Consider the following 12,264-nt stretch of genomic DNA (forward strand, 5'->3'; position numbering starts at 1 on the left):
AAGGAACTCTGATGTCTTTGAATTTAAAATAAGGTCTTTGAATATTATCAGTAGATCTCTTAAACTTTGAGTTATGTGATGTCCTCATAAGGGAATAGTGCTTTGCATTTTGTTTTGTAATTACCTGTCTTCAAAGTTTATTCTCTCCCTTTTGGCTCTTCCAACAGTGCAGCTCCACTGACAGAAGAGAAAGGAAAGGGTAATTATACAGGTTGTTGTGGATTTTCCGGGCCGTGTGGCCTTGCTCTGGTCGTTTTTAGTCCCTGATGTTTCCCCAGTAACCGTGGCTGGCATCTTCAGAGGTTGGACATGCCAAAGTGTAAAGTATGTGAACAGTTGCTGGGCATTTTATTTACTTCTTGGGGGAAGGGAAACACATTGCATTGCTGACTTATCTGGAAGTCTCTCAGGGGACGGACTGGAACTAGGAAGTGCTTTTCCAGTGCTGTTATACATTTTCCTTACTGCAGCCTCTTAACCCAAATGGGTTCTGGATACTTGCCGGACATGGGTTTCTTTTCAGAGGAGATAGTTAGTGGGAATAAGCATCCTTGAAGAATCTCTAAATGGCCTACAGGCTTTTGAAAGAAAGTGAGGTACAAATTTGTTAAGTCCTGTTAGAGTTGTATTCACAGAGCAGTTCTGTCAGAGCTCTCTCAGCCTCATCTACCTGTTATGAGGAGAGGAAGGGAAAGTGATTGTAAGCCTTTGGGCAGTGAAGAGCAGGATATAAAAACCAGCGCTTCTTCTGAAATGATACCTGTGGAAGGGACACCACAAGGTCACATGGTTGCTGGATGGGCCCGGAGAAGCCTTAAGAAAAGAAAAAATGGAAATCAGCCATTTCCTCACAACCAAGAGGGATTTCTGTAATCTTGCCACCTAGCCCAAGAGTATATCTGAATTGCGAGCGACAAATTGGCATTAGAAAATACACAAATTCAGGAACATTTAGGTATTTATGATTCACTCCATCCTTAATCAATCAATGTGCTCCTTACATTATCTATTGTCTCTTGAACATTCTGCTACGTTCCAAGAGAGTTTCTAAATTAGATCTAGATTAGATTACTGCTCTGCGCTGTATGAGGGGTTGCCCTTGAAAAGTGTTTGGGGCAGAATGCTGCAGCCATGCAAATGGAATGCTCATAGGCAGGGGTAGTCAACCTGTGGTCCTCCAGATGTTCACGGACTACAATTCCCATGAGCTCCTGCCAGCAAACACTGGCAGGGGCTCATGGGAATTGTAGTCCATGGACCTCTGGGGGACCACAGGTTGACTACCCCTGCTCATAGGAACCGTACCATTCCAGTCTTGGCTTATCTATACTAGCTTCCACCTTGTTTTTGGACACCACATTTTGGTGCTGATGCTGACCTGTAAATCCTTATATGGTTTGGGGCCAGAATAGCCTGAAGGACTACTTATACCCTTATGAACCTTCCCAACTCCTGCAGTCATCTTTGGAGGTCCTGCTTCAGCTGGCCCACCTGAGAGAGAAGTTGTTTCTGGTGGTACCAAAACTCTAGAAATATCTCCCCAGGCAGATTTACCTGTTGCCTTCTGTTGCCCTCTCCCACCAGAGGATCCAGACTTTTTGGGAGGCATTTCCTCAGTGGTCCCTCCTATTTCCCAATGTTTTAGCGTTTCTTTATTGTGTATTTATTTTAAGCTTTCTTTTAAATTAGGTTTTAATGATATATTTATGTGTTGGTTTTAAGATGAGATTTTAATGTGCATGTTTTAATTTGTTAGCTGCCTTGGTGGCCCTGTGAGGGTTGGTATATATAAGATCTGTAGTGTACATAATTCAACAGCATATGAAAAGTTTTCTACAGGGAGCTTCGGGGAAAATGTGTATATAGTAAATTTAGATTAGGAACTTCCTGTTATTTTCAAATAATCTCCTCCTGTGTTCTGATTGGTTCAGTCAGAGATCTCCTTTGATCACACTTCCTCCCTGATTGCCTCCAGAACAACAGTAAGTCAGTTAGACTGTTAGACAATATCTGTCTTCTTCACAAAGTTGTTTCTCTTCTCAATAAAGCTGTATATGCTTTAAACAGCTGGTGATCATCTCTTGTTTTGCATATTTAAACTCTGCCAAAAAAATTTTGTTTAAAAATGGTTCCCCACCCACCCAAGAATCAAACAAAATGAGGCTACAGTCAGCAATGTTGGTCCAAAGTGAAAGCCCAAACAGAAGCCCCCAATAGCTTTTATCAGGACCTACCACCATGGCCTCTTGTGGCGCAGAGTGGTAAGGCAGCCGTCTGAAAGCTTTGCCCATGAGGCTGGGAGTTCAATCCCAGCAGCCGGCTCAAGGTTGACTCAGCCTTCCATCCTTCCAAGGTCGGTAAAATGAGTACCCAGCTTGCTGGGGGGTAAATGGTAATGACTGGGGAAGGTACTGGCAAACCACCCCATATTGAGTCTGCCATGAAAACGCTAGAGGGCGTCACCCAAGGGTCAGACATGACTCGGTGCTTGCACAGGGGATACCTTTACCTTTACCTTTTACCACCATGGCTTCTTGTGGCGCAGAGTGGTAAGCAGCAGAAATGCTGTCTGAAGTTGTCTGTCTATGAGGTTGGGAGTTCGATCCCAGCAGCCGGCTCAAGGTTGACTCAGCCTTCCATCCTTCTGAGGTCAGTAAATGACCTCAGAGCCAGTTTGGTGTAGTGGTTAGGAGTGCGGACTTCTAATCTGGCATGCCAGGTTCGATTCTGCACTCCCCCACATGCAACCAGCTGGGTGACCTTGGGCTCGCCACGGCACTGATAAAATTGTTCTCACCGAGCAGTGATATCAGGGCTCTCTCAGCCTCACCCACCCCACAGGGTGTCTGTTGTGGGGAGAGGAATGGGAAGGCGACTGTAAGCCGCTTTGAGCCTCCTTCGGGTAGGGAAAAGCGGCATATAAGAACCAACTCTTCTTCTTCTTCTTCTTTTACCACCTTGGCACAAGGCTTCAAGCATTCAGATTTTCCAGAACTCTTCAACAGGCAGGATGTCGAAAGGAGGGTGTGTGATTTTATACACCATGATCTTAAGGCCAGTGCCATTGTGTGATATGCTAAGCAGATACACAGCTCCAAAATTGTACGAAATAGTAATTTATTTGTATGCTACCGTAAGTAAGACTCTGAAAAAGTCACGTAGAAATAGTCTAAATAAATAAAAAACTATGCCAGTTATTCTTTCTTTCTTTCTTTCTTTCTTTCTTTCTTTCTTTCTTTCTTTCTTTCTTTCTTTCTTTCTTTCTTTCTTTCTTTCTTTCTTTCTTTCTTTCTCTCTTTCTCTCTTTCTCTCTTTCTCTCTCTCTGCCTGCCTGCCTGCCTGCCTGCTAACGTGGATCATCTTGAAGTGGGTTAGCGATCCTGAGAAACCCATCCTTAGCCAAAGCAAACTGCAGTTGGACCAAGCAGAGCAAATTGGGTGAGTAGGGCTTGGAGAGGTACCACTTTTGGGTACATTCCATCTCCACTTAAGAACAAAACAGAAGTGTTTTTATGCTACAAATTAGATTGCCTTCTGCAAACGAAAACTTTCATACCCCACATTTAAAACCTTTGAAAAACAGGCTGTGATCAGGGGCGGGGAGTATAAGTAAGCAGTCCAACGTGCCAGAGGCTGGGTGAAGATCCAAGTAAAGTCCAGGTTTGGAAATTTTACTGATTCAGTCACAGAAAATCGGGCTCATTTAAGCAAGAGGTGGCAAGCTAAGTTTACCCAGTTTAGAGAACTAATCCTCATTGGCTGACTTTACCTATTCTGAGGAGGTAAGCCTACAAACTCAGGCTTTATAGGACCTGAGGCCTTCTTGAACTTGTCTTGTTGGCCTAGTCTCTAGTGATCTCCGATCATGAACATACAACCCAGGAATATTGTTTTATGTAAGTTACAACAGCTATAGGTTTCAAGTGGAGGAGGGGGGAAATCAAACCAGGATCTTCAGCTTAGATCTCACTGCTCTTAGCCACGACACCTTGAGTCCAGGTTAGGGTTGCCCTCTCTAGGTTGGGAAATACCTGGAGATTTGAGGGGTGGAGCCTGAGGAGGATGGAGGAAGGGATGCACTTCAGTAGGATATATTGCCATACAAATCACCTTTTAAAGCTGCTATTTGCTCCTGGGGAACTGATCTTAATAGCCTGGAAATCAAATATAATTCTGGGAGATCTCCAGCAATCACCTGGACGTTGACAATAATTTTGGCTTGAGTAGCAACTTCTAGAATGATTCTCAGGGACCAGCAACCACCTTGTATAATGCATAAGGGCTAATGGGGTGGAAAAAGCTGGGGAGGATGCTTGGCCAATCTCAGTGGACCTCAATTGAATCATAGGAGCTACAGACAATAGGTTACACTAGGCTGTTGATATTAATGAAATCACAGCAATCACTCTTCAATAAATGTAATAATTAATATGTTCATTAGGGTTTTCCCTCCTCCCGATTTGATCCCTCCCTTCTCTTTTATTCTACAGGTGGCTGATTTTGGATGGTGATCCTTGAGCAGACATTGTGGTTGTCACAAGAAGGAAGAAAGAGCCAAGAATATAGTCCCTCTACTGCAAGCAAGGGCACCTATGGTTATAATCTGTTAAAGTGTTTGGCTGTGTTTACAGATGGATGATTAGACATTAATTAGCACATAGATAGGGGATCAGATGTGCTGTCTGTTCCCAGTTCTATCCTTGACTCATTCTTTGACCTTGGGCAAGTCATTCTTCTTCTCCAGGCCTGGTCCCCCACCCACCCACCGATTCACCGGCTGGTGTTTTCCATTCTAATTTTATCTATCTTATCAAGCAAAAATTAATTAACTGGAAAGGCATATAAAATTGTGCTTTGGGATTATTGGAAAGAGATTATTTCCCATCTGTTTAGTGCTGGGTCCTGGTGGCTTCTTGTGCACTTATGAAGTTGGACACTGTCAGATACGATGGATGACAAATCAAATGTTTTGAAGTAAAACTAGAGTCTGCCTTCTTTATCAATTCAGGGTCAGGGAGGGGTTGAGTTCTTTCTTTCCTGCCTAGTTGATGAATGTTGTAAAAATAAAGGGCAGAACTCACAACAGCATTTCTGAAGCATCTATTATGGTAAAGTTTAAGCACGGCTGCAAATCTCAGAGGATCAAATTCTGAAGCCCTGCTCCATCGGTATAACAGTTTTTCTTCCGTTCTATACATCTTATCATGTTCCCTTTCTTTGATCCCAGAGGGAACTTGATAGTCAACAGCAGAACTCCAAGGTCATCTTTATACCCACAGCTGAAGTCGGCTAGACTTAGCTGACCTTTAATGTAACTAGATATTAGGCTTATTAATGTGATTTCTGTCCATAAGCAGAACAACTGGAACCAACTCAACAGGCAGTAGTTCTCCAAAATCCCAACTCTACTACTTCAGTGAATAGACTTTTGACCTTCTATGTATAAAACATGTGCTGTGCTAATGAGTTATAGCATCTCATTTGGAGATATTCTTTCCCTAAAAGTAGCAGCTATGTGACTAGAATGAAATTCTGCTGTCTTCCCTACCTTAAGTGTCAGTGGTAAAATTGAAAGCATGGTATAGGAGTGGTTTCCCATGAATAACACTTTTTTCCAGGTGGAAATGTTCTCTTCTAATGAGTAGTTGCTAAAACGTTTGGGAATTTTAGAGGTCTTTTCCAGGATACCCTATCGTCCATGGCACACTGTACACCCAGCTTCCAGTGACATTTCATAAGATAATCCGGGGGAAGGGAAGCCAGTCAGTCAAATGTGTTTTGCGTGTGGCCATTACAGTTTTCCATTCCAATGGGGAAGGAAGGCAACAGCCATGATTTTCCTCCATACCTGGACTAAGCTGTCAATAAAGGACTTTCCTCCAACTACCAACTAGCCTGACTTAGACCACCCAAAAGCAAGAAGGCAACAACTAGGCAGCATTTACTTCAAGGGTTCCCAGTCTTAGTGCCCTTAATGGCACCACAGTTTGGGGGTTTTCAAAATGGCAGCTGGGGAGAGCCCTCCCACCCTGTGCCTGCTTTTTCCAGCTCCAAGCTAAGAGAAAAGAAAAAGGGTTTTAATTAAAAAAAAAAACTACCAGGTTGACCTACCCCCCCCCCCAAAGTGGAGGGGTTGGGAAAGGTGGGAAAGGAAGGGGCCCCAGGAATTCAAGTTTTCAACAATGGAGGCTCCTTTCACTTTCAGGGGTGTGGCAGGGAGGTGTGGCCAGCTGACATCACTTCCTGGTACCTCAAAACCTGAAAAATATTTCAGTGGTACCTTCATGGTCAAAAGGTCAAAAAAAGCTGTTCTACTGTATCTGGATCCATCCCCCATCATTAAGCCGTCCTTATTAATTTTTTTGACATTTTAATTGTTTTAGCTTTGCATTGTAAATCATTTTGAGAATAGCTGTATTCAAAAGTTACTACTACTATTAAATATTTAATGTGTTAATTCGATTACTCTGGCAGCCAGTTGTATCTTGCTGTGGGTCTTGAAATATTTTCTGTTAGGTGAAAATCTACTAGCAGTTCAGAATCAAATTGACCAGTTCAAAGTCACACTGAAATTAAGCATGGCGGGACTGAAGCCCATGTTTTTTTCTTCCTTACTCAATGACTAACTAAACTGATAGGCCTAACCTTGATGGATCTGTATTTTCTCCCTTTAAAGCCATCTGTGCTCATTGTCATCTCTATCTCTACTGGCAGTCACTACCAATGGACTAGGTGATGGCCAAGAGTATTGATGACTTAAAACAGAGATAGTCCATTTTAAGAGCCTCTTGTGGCGCAGAGTGGTAAGGCATGCAGGCATTCAGACATGCGGTCTGAAAGCTCTGCCCATGAGGCTGGGACTTCAATCCCAGCAGCCGGCTCAAGGTTGACTCAGCCTTCCATCCTTCCGAGGTCGGTAAAATGAGTACCCAGCTTGCTGGGGGGTAAATGGTAATGACTGGGGAAGGCACTGGCAAACTACCCCGTATTGAGTCTGCCAAGAAAATGCTAGAGGGCATCACCCCAAGGGTCAGACATGACCCGGTGCTTGCACAGGGGATACCTTTACCTTAGTTCATTTTTATGGAGGCTAGATCCATCAGTGGCTACTAGCCATGGTGACCAAAGGGAACTTCCAAGGCCCCAAACACAGCTTCTAGGACTCAACCATCAGAGAAAGCCCTTGGCTTCCGTGCCTAGTTAATTGGCCCTCCAGAGCAACCACTTGTCCACTGTGTGAAAAAGACTGTTAGACTCAATGGATCACCGGTTGCATTAAGCAGGGTTCCTCTTAGTTTCTTCATGCTCCCTAAACAATTACTGCAAAAATGGGAAGGACAGAGCTGCAGAACTGGACAATGCAATTAACAGTTTAGGAAACATTTTGCAAGAGCTCAGCCATAACTCTCATAGAATGAAAATGTATTAAGAGAATGACAAGTTAAATAATGGCTGGACTCTAAAGGGAAAGGAATATTATTTATTTTAATGAGATCTTGTATTTTGATATATTTGTTACTTTCAACTTACTTGTTCGGCTTTAGAAATCTGATCTGAATTGCAAATTATGCAATAACTGGCTTAATTTGCGTTGCATATTTTAAAATGTTAACTTGGATGTGAGCATTTCCTGGCTATTACTCCACAGTGGAGCTCTACGGATCAGGTGGCAATGGAATAATGGCATGATCTGGGAAAGAGCCAGATACAACCTTTGGAATCTCTACTTAAAGCTAGCCAGTTCTGGGGAAGGCTTTTTTCTGCCTCAGGCCCTGGAGAGCTACTTTCACCCAAAGTACATCAACAGTGAGTTGGTTTGACTCAGTACTACATACAGTCTTCTATGTTCATGTATGCTTCTCCCCTTGCTGGCCGGTCTGATGCATCAGTTCTGTGCTATAACATAACAGTTATATTTGCAAACAATTATTTTACTCAACCAAGCAGGATGTCTGTCCACTTACTGAAATTTCTGTAGGACTGGATTGCAGATCTTTGTTTTTTAGTGTCTCATTTTGTTCAGGATTAAGGCTACTGTGTACTACTGCTAGAACTATCAGAATTCTGAAGGAGCTGGCTTTCAGTGTTCATCACTTAACCAGATGGATCCCGAGAAGTTTTTTTGCAGGGGTTGTTATAAATGGAGCCCAGCTCTAGAGTATCACTGGAATATTACATAGCCACTTCAGGGATTATCCTAGGTTTCAGTTTTCTTACCTGTCTATTTCCTAGAATTCATTAAACACCAAGGAGCTTCAAGACTACCCACAATCATGTTGGTCTATAATCCTGATGTCTGTCTCCTTCTGATGTTACTTTGATGGTCACATCTAGTGTATGGACAATGACAGATCTGTTGCTCCTTTGTTTTCCATTCTGCAGCCCTCCTCCTCTGGTCAAATTACTCTAAGGGTGAAGAAAATAAAAGGGTTTTTGGCTGAGTTGTTATGGGTAAAAGACACATTTGAGGCATAATGATTGTAGTGTGAGTCAATGATTTACAGCACATTAGGCAAGAGGACAATATTAAATAGCTCCTGCTTTTGACTTGAGCATCACCTGCTGGCGCCTAATTGCATTAACATTATCAGCAATATGTTAAAAACTCTGTAGCCGGTGAGAATGAGCCAGGTTTTCCCACAGATTATTAAATAAGATATAAATGGTTGGGGTGGGGAACCCTCTGAACCCTCTGTATCAGTTTCTTGCTCTTTATAATGTTGTCTCAGGGTTGAATAATAGAGCTGAAATGGATCACAAGGACATTAGCCCCATTCTGCTACTTCTAGACTGAACCATTCATATATCAACCATGAAAGAGTTGGGTCAACACACTCTGTCTAGATCACATTACACCATAAGCAGCAATGGGGCCGCAGAGGGTGGCTACCAATCAATTAGTACTACTACAGAACACAAGAAAGTAAGGCTAATCCTTACCAATATGAAGCGGCCTTGCACTAAGCAGGTGGATAGACTGCTAGAAGCTCTCTCACCTGTAAATCATTTGCTGAATCATTCCAAGTCTCAAGAAATTACTTGAACTATAGCACCCAAGACAGTTCTCAAAACTAGACTTACTAGCCCTAACTGGACCAACCCATTATTTTTGGAACCCCTTTGGCACCAGGTTTCATTAGTAATCTAACTCATTGGGCTGGGTCTACTCATGCAATAGAATGAGGTAGTAAGAAAGTGGTGGTATGCAGAGGAGGTAAAATAAGCTTTACCACGTAATACTGTAAGTGAAGGACTGCATTTTCAAAAGTCCTCTCTAGCATTAACAGTGTGAGCTACAAGACTGGGGACTTCCACTGTCTATTCTGTTTGCTTTATGAAACAAGTATGGAACAGAACTTTGAGGTTAATGTATCATTTATCAGTCATATATCAGTAAGTCCTCACAATCATAACTCGTTCTGTCGTCTCACTTAGAAGTGGCTGTCCTACTACACTGCAACCAGAGACACAACAATGGATCATACAGACCAAGATGGTTCATAACTCAGTAGTGAAGCCCATACCTGGCATCTCTGAATGAAGAAATGAATGTCTGGGAAATATTTCTGTCTGGGAAACTGGATATCTGTTGCCAGTTAAGAACATAAGAAGAGCCCTCCTGAACAGCATCCTGTCTCACAGAGTAGCCAATCTGGATGACCAACAACAAGGCATAGATGCCGAGGCTTTCCCCCTGATGTTGTCTGCTAGTTCTGGAATTCACAGGATTAGTGCCCCTGAATGTGGAGGTTCCCCTCAGTCAGAATGTCTCCTAGGCATTGATAGATTTATCCTTCATGAATCTATCTAATCCCCCTTTAAAGCTGTTTATTCCTGTGGCCATCAATACATCCTCTGAAAGCGAATTCCACATTTTAATCACACTCTCTGTGTGAAGTAGATGTAGCCGCATTGGTCTAAAGCAGCAGAAAAAAGTTCATTGTCTGAGGAAGTGTGCGTGCACATGAAAGGTAATATCTTGAATAAAACCTTGTTGGTCTTAAAGGTGATACTGGACTCAAATTTTATTCTGTGTAAAGAAATATTTCCTTTTGTTTATGCTGGACCTACCACCCATCAGCTTCATTGGTTGCCCTCAAATTCTATATTTTGGGAAAGGCAGAAATATTTCTCCTTGTCAACTCTCTCCATCCCATGCATAGTTTTATAAGCTGCTATCATGTTCCCCTGTAGTCAATTCTTTTCTAAATGGAGAAAACCCGGGTCCTTCAACCTGCCCTCACAGGGAAAGGGCTCCATCCCACTAATCATCTTGGTTTTCCTCCTTTGTTCTTTTTCCAGCTCTGCTATGTCTTTTTGGAGATACACTTACCAGAAGGGTACGCAATATTCCAAATGAGGCCACACCATGGATCTATACAAGGGCATCACAATATTGGCAGTTCTGTTCTTAACTCCTTTCCAAATAATCCCAAACACAGAATTTGTCCTTTTTCACTGCTGCAGCACCCTGGGTTGACACTTTCATTGACCTTTCCACTATTGTCCCAAGATCTGTTCCTCTCTCAATCCCAGCAAGTTGAGACCCCACTAGACTATACTTGAAGTTGCATTGATTTGCCTCGGAATAAAACAGAGATTATAAGGAGCGTTCCCTTGGTCCTGATTGAAAGAAATCACATGTAGTCAGGTGACCAATGGCGATAATGAAAAACGTGAAGGCTTTGTGTCGGTTTGGAAGGAAGGAACTCAAAAGTTGAGCTCTAAAACAATATAAAATTTAAACAGATATGTATTAAACATATCCCTGGCCCTAAAGAAGTCCGTCTGGTCTCGACCAGGGCCAGAGCATTCTCTGTTCTGGCCCCTACCTGGTGGAACGAGCTCCCAGAGGAGATCAGGGCCCTGACGGAGCTTAAACAATTCCGCAGGGCCTGCAAAAAGGAGCTCCTCCACCAGGAATTTGGCTGAGACCAGACGTAATCAACAGCGACCAAGGGCCCCTGCTCCCCCCCACCCCCCTCAGAATTCAATCAATAAACCACCCCCCTCAGAATCCCATCAATAAGCCCTGGACCTGTTTGTAGTACTATATTGTTATACAGTTATATTGTGCTGTTATTTTGGTTACAATTATTAGTTATCAGTTATACATGTTACAGACTGTTTTATGTATTGTTCTCTGTTATGATGTAAACCGCCCTGAGCCACCGGGGAGGGCAGTATATAAGTATGATAAATAAATAAATAAATAAATAAATAAATAAATAAACTGCACCAATATTAGGTAAAAAATGAAGTAAAAACTATATAAAAACTAACTGCACATGAACAGACCAAACACGTTTCAAACTTCCTCAGTGGTCAATAATATTAGATAATGCACTCTCATCCAAAACCAATTATGAAGTATAGCTGGGTGGTCAAGGGAAAACTGTGAGGTGTAGCCACACCAAATACTTATATAGTGTTTCTTTTTGGAGCCTTCTACGATATGTAATATCTAGGAACACCACTCTCAGCTATTGTTTTACTCTGCACAGAGAGTGCATCTCATGTGTGTTAGAAAAGTTTGCTTTGTGTCGGTTTGATCATGCCATTTCCATATTTCTAAGAAAAGGGTGCATGATTGATTAACTGAAGCTGGGAGCAAAATATAGCTCGAAGGGCGTGCATGTTATAAATTCTAAGGCAATAGCCATATAGACTTGTTTGGAGCAACAGAAGAGATGGAGGACATTCCAAATGTGAGGCAGCCCTGAGATAAGAGAAGATTTAGGGAGAGCCTTCAGATCTCTCTTGCACTATTCCTTTCAACCCTTGGAAATGTAGTTGCACAAAGATGGGCTGCTTCCACACAATGAGGATTCTCCACCAGCTTCCACTAGCATTGTAAACGATTCTGCACATATATATATATTTTGTGTGTCCTTTCCTCCATCTATTTTTTAACTACTCCCTTCTACAGTGTTCTCCACTAGCTCCACATTAGCTCTCTAAAGCCCATAATTATCACAGCTAATGTGATAATTCACCGTCCTTTCATTTTGGGGGCTTGCTTTCTTCACGGCAGGAGTTCTAGTTAATATCCCTGTATACCATTCATTTCCTCTGCCTTGAATGTGGAGAAATCACTTCATGGTAGAGTTTTAAATGATCAGCTGGGGAGGAAATTCTCACTCAACACCCATTGTCTCACAGCCTTCTTCAATCCATTCCTTTTCAACCAATCTGGATTTAAAAAAAAAGAGTCTCCACTTTCCCCCTTCATATTTCAGTAGCAAAAAGACTTCATTTCAGAAA

General features: G+C 42.4%; 2 long non-coding RNA genes across 2 annotated transcripts in view; one reads left to right on the forward strand and one right to left on the reverse strand.

The window, feature by feature from the left end:
* LOC143834546 (uncharacterized) overlaps positions 1-12,264 on the reverse strand; it is a 71,543-nt gene that overhangs the window by 28,188 nt on the left and 31,091 nt on the right. The window contains exon 3 of the long non-coding RNA XR_013229810.1: positions 8,218-8,406. This is a non-coding gene — a long non-coding RNA (uncharacterized LOC143834546). The remainder of the gene's footprint in view (positions 1-8,217; positions 8,407-12,264) is intronic.
* Positions 193-5,585, forward strand: LOC143834545 (uncharacterized). Its single transcript, XR_013229809.1, has 3 exons — positions 193-324; positions 3,368-3,438; positions 4,491-5,585. It is a non-coding gene; the product is annotated as an uncharacterized LOC143834545 (long non-coding RNA).

The sequence above is a fragment of the Paroedura picta genome, chromosome 3, assembly GCF_049243985.1.
Source record: "Paroedura picta isolate Pp20150507F chromosome 3, Ppicta_v3.0, whole genome shotgun sequence".
Classification (NCBI taxonomy): domain Eukaryota; kingdom Metazoa; phylum Chordata; class Lepidosauria; order Squamata; family Gekkonidae; genus Paroedura; species Paroedura picta.